This window comes from Lynx canadensis, chromosome C1, assembly GCF_007474595.2.
Source record: "Lynx canadensis isolate LIC74 chromosome C1, mLynCan4.pri.v2, whole genome shotgun sequence".
NCBI classification, from domain to species: domain Eukaryota; kingdom Metazoa; phylum Chordata; class Mammalia; order Carnivora; family Felidae; genus Lynx; species Lynx canadensis.
This window is the reverse complement of record NC_044310.1, coordinates 43133339-43143312: the sequence shown is the minus strand read 5'-3', so window position 1 is coordinate 43143312 and position 9974 is coordinate 43133339.

The following is a 9974-nucleotide window of genomic DNA, read 5'->3' as shown; positions in this document are numbered from 1 at the left end:
ACTGATCATTTATTAGCTCTAGGAGGGTTTTGGGGATAGTTTCCATGGGATTTTATACATTGATGATAATGTTGCCTGCCAATAGAGAATATTAGTTCTTACTTTCCAACTTGCGTGTGTCAATTTTTTTTCCCCTTGCCTTACTGCACTTGCTTAGGACCTCCAGTGTGATTGCTGAATAGGAATAGTGAAAGCAGATATCCTTATTTGTTCTTAATCTTAGGGGAAAATCATTCATCTTTTACCACTAAGTATAGTGTAAATGTGTGATGGTAGGTTTTGTTTTTGTAGATGCCCTTTTTCTAGTTAAGAAAGTTCCTTCCTATTCCTACTTTCAGTTGGTTCTTATTCTCCCTAATCATATTTGAGATTTTATCTAGAACATCTTTATTGGTCCTTTATGACTGTGTTCCATATTAGGATTCTTCAGGGGGTTTTCTTTGTTCTAAAAAAGAGCATCTTTGGGACGCCTGGGTGGCTCAGTCAGTTGAGCGTCCAACTCTTGATTTCAGCACAGGTCATGATCCCAAGGTGGTGAGATCAAGCTCCGCGTCAGGCTCCACACTGAGCATGGAGCTTACTTGGGATTCTTTCTCTCTCTTTCCCTCTGCCCCTTTCCCCCATCCATGTGTGCGTGCTCTCTCTCTAATAATAATAATAATAATAATAGTAAATGATAACAAAGCATCTTCAAGTTAATAAAAGAAGTCTAGAAGTTGTGAAAGAAGTATGTTGGGTATTTCATTTATCATCATCATGACTTTTCATTTTCTGGTGATTTGATCTTTTTCCACCTTCTCATTGAGTCTCCACAGAAGCCCTGGTGAGTCAGGGACTGTCATCTTTATTTGGCAGATGCAGTGTCAAGGAACCAGGGATGGTGACTTGGTCAGGTCCCTCAGCTTAATAGCACCAGAGCTACAACCACTAAAGAAGTCATTCTATGGACTGTCCTCAATGAAAGCCCCAAAGTGCAGTGAAGGAAACCCAAGCTTTGTACTCAGGCACACAATCTTTAATTTTAATTAAGTCAAAAATTTTTATTGCAGTAAAATTCATGTAACATAAAATTAACTACTTAAAAGTGAGTAATTCAGTGGCATTTAGTACATTCACAGTGCTGTGCAACCATCATCTTTATCTAATTCCAAAAATTTTTCCTTAGCCTAAAAGAAAACCTGTAGCCATTAAGCAGATAATCCCCATTAGCCCCTGGCTACCACCAATCTGCTTTCTGTCTCGACGGATTTACCTATTACGAATATATCGTACAGGGGGCGCCTGGGTGGTTCAGTCAGTTAAGTGTCCGACCTCGGCTCAGGTCATGATCTTGCAGTCCGTGAGTTCGAGTCTCGAATTGGGCTATGGGCTGACAGCTCAGAGCCTGGAGCCTGCTTCTGATTCTGTGTCTCCCTCTCTCTCTGCCTCTCCCCCACTCACATTCTGTCTCTCAAAAATGAATAAATGTTAAAAAAAAAAAGAATATGTCATATGGGGCACCTGGGTGGCTCAGTCAGTTGAGTGTCCGACTTTGGCTCAGGTCACCATCTCACAGTTCGTGAGTTTGAGCCTGGCATTGGATCTGTCTGCCGTCAGCACAGAGCCCACCTCAGATCTTTTGTCCCCCTCTCTCTCTGCCCCTCCCTCATTCACGGCCAGTCTCTCTCTGTTTCTCTCTGTCAAAAATAAATAAACATTAAAAAAAAGATATCATATAAGTGGAATCCTTTTGTGTCTTGAGGTTCATCCAGGTTGTAACATGTAACAGTACTTCATTCCTTTTTAAGGCTGAATAGTATGCCATTTTTGTGTGTGTGTGTGTGTGTGTGTGTGTGTGTGTGTGTGTGTAGTTTGTTTGTTCATTCATCCTGGTGAACATTTGGATTGTTTCCACAGCAGTGTTCTTTTGGGTAGATAGGAGTGGAATTGCTGGGTCATATGGTAATTCTATGTTAAAATTTTTGAGGAACCATCAAACTATTTTCCACAGTGGCTAAACCATTTTACATTCCTACTAGAAATATATGAAGGTTCCAATTTCTCTACATCCTCACCAACACTTGTTGTTTTTTTTTTAATTATAGCCATCCTAGTGGGTGTGAAGTGATACCTCATTGTAGTTTTGATTTGCATTTCCCGAATGACTAATAAGGGTGAGCATCTTTTCATGTACTTGTTGACCATTTGTACATCTTCTTTGGAGAAATGTCTGTTCAAGTCCTTTGCCCGTGTTTTAACTGGATTGTCTTTTTGCTGTTGGGTTATATGAGTTCTTTATATACTCTGGATACCAAACACTTATCAAATGTATGATTTGCAAATATTTTCTCCCATTCTGTACGTTGTCTTTTCACTATCTTCATAATGTCCCTTTGATGCACAAAAGCTTTTAATTGTGTTGAAGTCCTTTTTTTCTTTTTTAAATTTTGTTGCTTCTGTTTTTGGTTTCACATCTAAGAATCTATTGCCCAAATCCAAGGTCACAAAGATTACCCCTACATTTTCTTCTAAGCATTTTATGGTTTTTAGCTCTTGCATTTAGGAACATTTGAGTTACTTTTTGTAGATGGTACGAGATGGGGATTCAACTCATTCTTTTGCATATGGATATCCAGTTGTCCCAGGACCATTTGTTGAAGAGACTATGTTTTTCTCAAATGATTCGTCTTGGGACTCTTGACTGAGAACGTTAGTAAATCACTTAATTTGGAACTACCTACAAAATGGGAAAGAGAATCTCTCTCTCAGAGTTTTCAGGATAAAATGAGATCACATATGAAGAGTGTCAGCCATACTATCTGGCGCATAGTAGGTTCCCCAGTGAATGTTAATTCTTCTCTTGCTGCAAGAAATAGAGGCAGGGTAAGCAGTGTAGCATTCATCACCTCTATTCCTTCTCCTTTTGCATATCTCCAGGACACAGGAGACCCTTAGATACACAGAAATGTCTATTTTTGCCTCAACCATTTGCTGAGTATATTCTTAAGACCGTGGACAAAGATGGTGAGTGGGGAAGTCATGATAGGTTGAAGAAGCACTTAGCTAGAAATGCAGTTAAGCAAATGAAGTAGTGGTCAGTCTTTAATAATTCAATCAGCATTCCATAAACATTTATCTAGTACTGACTTTGTGCTAGAATCTGTTCTAGGTTCTGGAGTTACAAAGGCAAAAGGCTGCCCCTGCTCTCAGAGAGGTCTCACTCTAGATGAAGAGAGAGACTGTTAAATAGGTAGTTTTAAAACAGTATAAGTTCTGAGATGGAATGAAGTAGAGATTTCTGTAAGAGTGTATGGGAAGAAAATAATTGTAGCCAGAGGATTCCAACAAGGCTTCTGGTAAAAGTGACACTTGAGCTGTGTATCAAACAATTCACAGGAAGGAGTATGAAGAAGGATAGGAGGGAAAAATGTTAGCAGAGTAAGCATCATATACAAAACCATGAAGACATGAGTATATGTTCTGGGTTCTAGGTGATGAAAAATATTCTAGGGTTCCTGGAACATAGGATAGGGCCAAATGGTACAGTGAGAAAATGGTTTGACTTTATTTAGATGGCTGTTGGGATCTATTAATAATCATTGCCCTAAATAGGGAAATGATGTGATCAAATCTGTGCCTCAGAGATGGACAGAGAGACCTGTAGGGAAAATGGATGCTAGGGAAGAAGATGAGGCTGAGGCAGGAAGAAGAGTTGGGAAGAAATGTTGGTGTGTGTGTGGGAGGGGGCAGGAAGGGTGGGATTGTTAAGTGGATTAATGGCAAGTCAAATATGGGAGTGTGGGAGAAGAGGGACCTAGGCTAGGTCTCAGACTTCTAACATGGGAGACTTGACCATGGGGACATTCATCTAGGTAGTTACAGGAATGAAGACTTAAGTCAGAGAAGAAAACATGATGTTTGCTTTTGCAGATGGACCCTGATGGAGATATCTAGTAGACAGGCTGTATGTGGGACTAGAAGGGCAAAAGTGGGTTTGAGCTGGAACACTGGTGAGTATAAAAAACACACATTATTGTCTGGCCTGCTAAAAGGAGAAGTGGGTTTTATTTGTTTTGCTTGGTTTTGTTCTTGACAATTAAAATATGAATGAGTTTTATTTTCGTACCAAAACTATAAAGAAAAGAAATATAGCTCATACTCTTAATACTCAAATGACCCCTACTGAAAGAGAGGGAGGATAATATATACTGTTAGAAAATACTAACAGTTCAGAAGAGTAAAAAATGAAAAGTACAGGATTCCACCCCTCCTTCCCCCCCGTCCTCCATTCCCTTAACCACTGTTAACACTGCCTTGTATTTCCTTCTAGGAAAAAAACCGCATGCACCCACTGGATTCTGTATATCCCCAAAGGGCTCCTGCAGTATACAAGTGTTTAAGAGGCCTATTTTATTGAGCAGATTAACCTTCTCATTGCTTTGTCAGGCTTTACAAACCTATCTGTCCTGGTGGGGTGGAGCTGTGAGCTCACTGGAGGAAGGGCAGGATCTCCATTTCTCTACTTCAGGTGTGGGGGCTGGCTCAGGGTAGGTTCCCAATAAAGAATAAGTGAATGAGCTGTTGGTGCACCTTGGAAATTGGAAGAGCCTTTGCCTGAAGTTCCAGTTGATTCAGTGACTTATTCAGCAAATGTTTTCATCGTCCTAAGTGTGCGATGCTGTATGTGAGTGTGCGTGCGTGTGTGTGTGTGTGTGTGTGTGTGTGTGTGATGTGTGTGTGTGTGGTGAGGAGGGAAGGCAGAGGGCTCGGCTGAAGGGCAGAACTGGAAAGGCCAGCCATCTTCTTCCACCTGTCTTGATTTTGAGGTCCAGAGTGAGATTGTGATTTGCGAAAGTGTTGGCGGCACTTCCGAAGGAGGGTGTGTGGAGTAGGACCTAGTGGTGTGTCGGGAGGGCTTACTGAGCTACTCTTGCTCCTTTCTATCCCTTCCCCTCCTACCAAAAAAGTAGCAACAATTCCTGACTCCAAATCCCTGGACAAAGGCAACACCTTGAGATGCCTTGTACAACCCTTGGCCCTTGACCTATGTGTCACAGACAGGTTGGTTGACATCCTATACCTAATAGAGGCAACTGGCTGGCATGGAAGTGAGGAAGGCTGGATGCTGGTGCCACACCCAGTCAATCCTCTCTCCTTTGAATGTGGGGGTGGGTCTAACTAAATCTCCAAGGTCCTTCTTAGCGCTATTGCTCTCTAATTGTAAGATGCTATATTTAGTCAATTACAGGAAAATCAGATTTTGGAATTCTAGGATTCTAAAATCCTGGTTTCCCAAGATTCCAGGGATGCTGCTTGAGGTCTCTTACTCTGTGCAGAATCCTCTATTGTAAGACCTGACTTGTGTCATAGGGAGGGGTTCCATATATATTTTTCAACTTGAGAGCAGGGCCAAAGAGGTCAGACCACTCCCTTCAGAGAGTGTGAAGCCAGACAGGTCCCTTGGAGCCTGCCTAGGTCCCTAGCAAACAGTGCAGAGGGGGTGGACTGAGAAGAAATGCAGAGACCACCTCAGGGGCCCCACTGGGCCCTTCCAGTAGCCCTGGCAAATAGTCCAGTCCAGCTGAACAGCCCGGTTTTGTACAGGAGGAAACTGAAATTCAGAGAAGGGAACTGAGCCACTGCTACCGGTCACCCTGAAGTCCTGTTTGTGCGGTGTTCTTTCTATACATTGGACAGGGATCCCTGAGACACTACTGTCTGTGAGGAGCCCGGAATGCAGGCGAACCGGGTTCCAGGCCCGGAAGGGACTTAGAGGAATGCGTCTAAGCCTTTACAAGTCTGTGAAGATCTGGGAGCTTGCTAAAAATCTGGGCGCTGGGGCTCTGTCCCCAGACAGATTTACAGATTTAATTAGAAAATATCGAGGCACCTGATGGCTTAGTCGGTTGAGCCACCCACTCTTGATTTTGGCTTAGGTCATGATCTGGAGGTTAGTGGGACTGAGTGCTGCCTCCAGGTCTGTGCTGACTGCACAGAGCCTGCTTGGGATTCTCCCTGTTCCTGCTCTCTCTCTCTCTCAAAACAAATAAATAAACATTGTGTTTTGAAAAAGAAAATATTGACCTGGGCATCTGTTTCTGTTTGTCTTTTTTTTTTTTTTTTTTTAAACAAACATCTTTACCTTTCTAATTTTTTTAAGTAAGCTCTACGCCCAAAGTGGGGCTGGAACTCACCATTCTGAGATCAAGAGTCACATGCTGTACTGACCGTGCCAGCCAGGCGCCCCTGTTTTTGTTTGTCTTTTAACTTTGGAGTTTGAGACCCTCTAGCCTGGACTCTAGGGTGAAAAACACCACAGAAACGAAAACGTTAAGAAAAGTGGACTGAGATCCCTGAGTTTGCGTCCCAAGGTTGCCGCTGACTGGCTTATGAAATGCGTGCAAGTGAGCCGCTTGGATCCTGCAAGAAAACTTTTAAAGCACTTTTCACATCTGTTACCTCCGCGTGTAGGTTTCGCCGGTCCCATTTGGTGAGGAGAAAACTGACCTCGGAGGAGGGAAGGGTCCTGCCTCAGTCGCTGGGACAGGCGGGGACACAGCCTGGCTCTCCTGACGCCCAGTGCACTCCGCCGCCCGGCCAGTCCAGCTCGGACGACAGAGCCCAGCCTCTCCCTCCTGCGGCGCCGCCCTGCCCGGCGAGGCGGCCGGAGGGCAGCGGGCAGCGCAGGGCTCCGGCAGCCGCCGCCTGTCAAACCCTCCGCCCAGCCCCGCGCCGGGCCCTGCCCAGGCCCCCCAGGCAAGGAGGCCCCGCCCTCGCGCCGCGATTGGTCTCCGCGAGGCAGCCGCAGCTAGCCAGTGGCTGGAGCGGCTGTCTGGCAGGTCGGGGCCCCGCCCCCTCCCGGGATGCCGCCCCGCAGGACGCGGCGGCAGCGGCGGCTGCGGGGGCTGCGGCGCCAGTGGAGGCGCGCGGAGCGGTGCGCGCCGCGAGCTGCAGCCGCAGCGGCGAGGTGAGAGGGGGCGCGGCCCGTGACCCGGGGAGGGGGCGGGCGCCAGGGCCTGAGATCCGAGGCTGGGGTCCCAGCGACGCTCGAATCCCGGGAGCTTTGGAATGGCGCGGGGAGTGCAGAGAGGAAAGGAGAGTTTGGGGGCCCCGGGCCCTTGCTCCAGGGGGGATGATGGAGGGGCTGAGACTCTGTGGAGGAGGACGCAGCCCGCGTGTTTGTGGAGTGTGAGCCAGTGACGCTGCTAGTGTTGCTGAGTGAGCGGGTGAGTGAGAGCAGGACGTGTGGCACACTGTGTCCCCGGCGTGCATTTGCGAGGGTGTATGGTATGCGTTGGAGCCAGCGTCCATGGGCGTTACAGACTTTGTGCGGGTTTGCGCGTGCGATGGGTTCATTTTCTCTGCTGAGCGTGGGAGTGTGCGTGTCTCTGTGTGCTCGTGATGGGTTTGTGTCGCGGGAGTGAGCGCCCATCGTCGGACTCGCATTCTCCTGGCTTAGGGGGGAGGGGGGGTCTTGGTAAGTCTCAGAGGGTTTGCGCCCCAGGCTGGTGGGTGCACAGTCTGTGGTCCCTACGTGCAGCCGGGTCCCCGGAGCGCTCAGGAGGCGCGCAGCCTCTGACCCACCTGGAGTAGCCTCCGTGGCTTCGCCGGAGCCCTGCCCACGGAATACTAGTTGCCTCCCGCTCCTGCCTCACTGGGTGTCACCGCACAGCCACTCTCCCTTCTCCAGGCCTCAGTTTCCCTTTTAAAGCGGGCTGGTACTGGTGGAGGTGGATTTGAGCTGGAGGATACACGGGCCCCTCGGAAAGCGCTGTGGCAGCGGGTGGCGGGGGCCCTGGACGCACCAGAGAAGGAAGTATGAGCCACTCTTGTGCCTGGAAGGGGCTTTTGCGGGATCAGGTGGGTGCGTCAGGTTAAGGTAAGTGTGGTGGAGCTAACTCATTTTAGAGACAAGAAATAAACCGAGGAGTGGTGACCTGCCCAAACCTCCCCCGGGACACCGTAGAGGCTGTTCCGTCCGTTCCTACTAATGCGCTGATGCTTTCTCCCCTCCCCAGGAGCCCGGCGCGACCCCCAGCGGCGCGCCCTGCCCTGGCGCCATGCACTGCGAGGTGGCAGATGCGCACTCAGACAAGAGGCCAAAGGAGGCCCTCGGCGCCCCGGGTTCAGGCCGCGGGCCCACTGGCCTCGGCGGCACACACATGGCCTTTAGGGTCACCGTGAGCGGCGGCGGCTGCGTGGATGGGGGCCCGCGTGACCTGTTGCCCCGGCCGCCCGTGCCGCCTCCGTGCGCCCACGACCTCCTCCGACCACGGAGCCCCAGAGACTACGGTCCGTCCAAGGCCACCGCCGGGAAGGGTAAGTCTGCCCTCGCCAACGTGTCTGGCCGGAGGTGTGGAGAAATTCGGGCTGCCTGGCCTGGATACCGCACACCTTGGTGGGAATTCTCCAGAGAACTTGGTGGAACGTTCAACAGTGCTCCTCAGTTTCTTTCTAGTTGTTTGGGACTCGGTTGTCATTATAAAATGATGCCTGTTTAGGAAGCATCTCATTTAAAATCAGTAAGCCTATTTTGGAGAAGTGTGTGTATAGAGAGTTCAGATTACATAATTTTACTTCTGTGTATTTCTGATAAAAGTTGTGTGAAACTTATCAGAATCTTATAAATTAGGGTGAATAGCAACTCGAGGATCTCTGAACCAGTTGCAGGCATATTTTGAGTTATTCCAATCTCCCTAAGTAACAAAAACCAGAAGCCTTCAGCAAGACCTCTCCCCTCTTGGAACCTCAGTTTCCCCATCTTTCAAGTAAGGAATTAATTAGATCAGATGATTTCTGGATTCCTGTTAGAAAATTTTATGAATCTATGATCTGTCCTGAGTCAAGTTCTGACTTAGAAAATGGCTTTTCTCAATTTGAAGCTTCAGAAGCATAATCTTTGGTCAGAAGTTCCTTTGCAATACCTTTCCTCCACCCAGTGAAGCTGGTGGGTATAAGGTGCAGGCCCAAGGAAGGTTTATGGGCTCAAAGTCAGCGATGATGTGGGGATTCTCATGAATCTGTTCTTCTCATCACAGTTAATTATTATTGAGCCATTATTTATAAGTTTCATGCTGACAGATAATTAACCAGAAATTGAGGAAATTGTTAAGACGCTGTGTGCTCCTCTCCCCCTGCCCTTTTTTTTTCCTCCCTGAGAGAAACCAAGGCTTGGGATTTCATTATTTCAGCATTTGGAACCTCTTGGTTCTATCCAGGTGATTCTCAAGGAAGACAAAAAGTTTATTTGGCTCTATAGACATCACTTCTTTAGCATCAACCCAGCAACTTAGGTAGGGTGTCTTGCTTTTAGAGATGAGAGCTTCTTCAGGGTAGAAAATATCCAACTTCCTAATTCAGGGACTGGTAAAATGAAATGAACGCAAACTGTTTTTCTTTTTACAAAAACATCAGAGTTTGTTAGAAGAGTGCTATTTCTTGTCTCATTTTCAATGTCAGTCTCTTCTCCAGCAGATAGGGGTCCTGTTTGAAAGGGTAGATACAGAAAAAAAAAATGGCTTTAGAGTATTATTACAGGGATACACATATACAGTTCTCTTTTGCTAGGGAGAGAGGAGTGGTGTGCAAGACATGAGTAATATTTGCTGCCCTGAACTCCCTGCCTTGCCCGGCTCCACGCATAATCCTCTCTTCAACAGATACCCTCCTGCAACATTTTAAGTTTTAAAAAATCATAGCTGTCAACTGAAGATCGAGTTCTCGGCAGACCTGGTGAATGGCTCTCCTAAACATAGTCTTTGTCCCGAGCCTTGGTTAGAGACCTTTCATCTGGATGCTTTGCCTACGATCTTCCTACTTCCATTCTCCCAACCCCCAATTATTTTTATCCATACTCTCCCGCCCCCACCAATGTCTTATGTATGAGATGTTTAAGTCAGGATTATATTTGGAAAGGACAGAGGAGGATAAAGGGATGGGAGGAACAACTTTTTTCTTTGTACCCTAAGGTGGTTGTTCTGGTTAAGTGTTTGTAA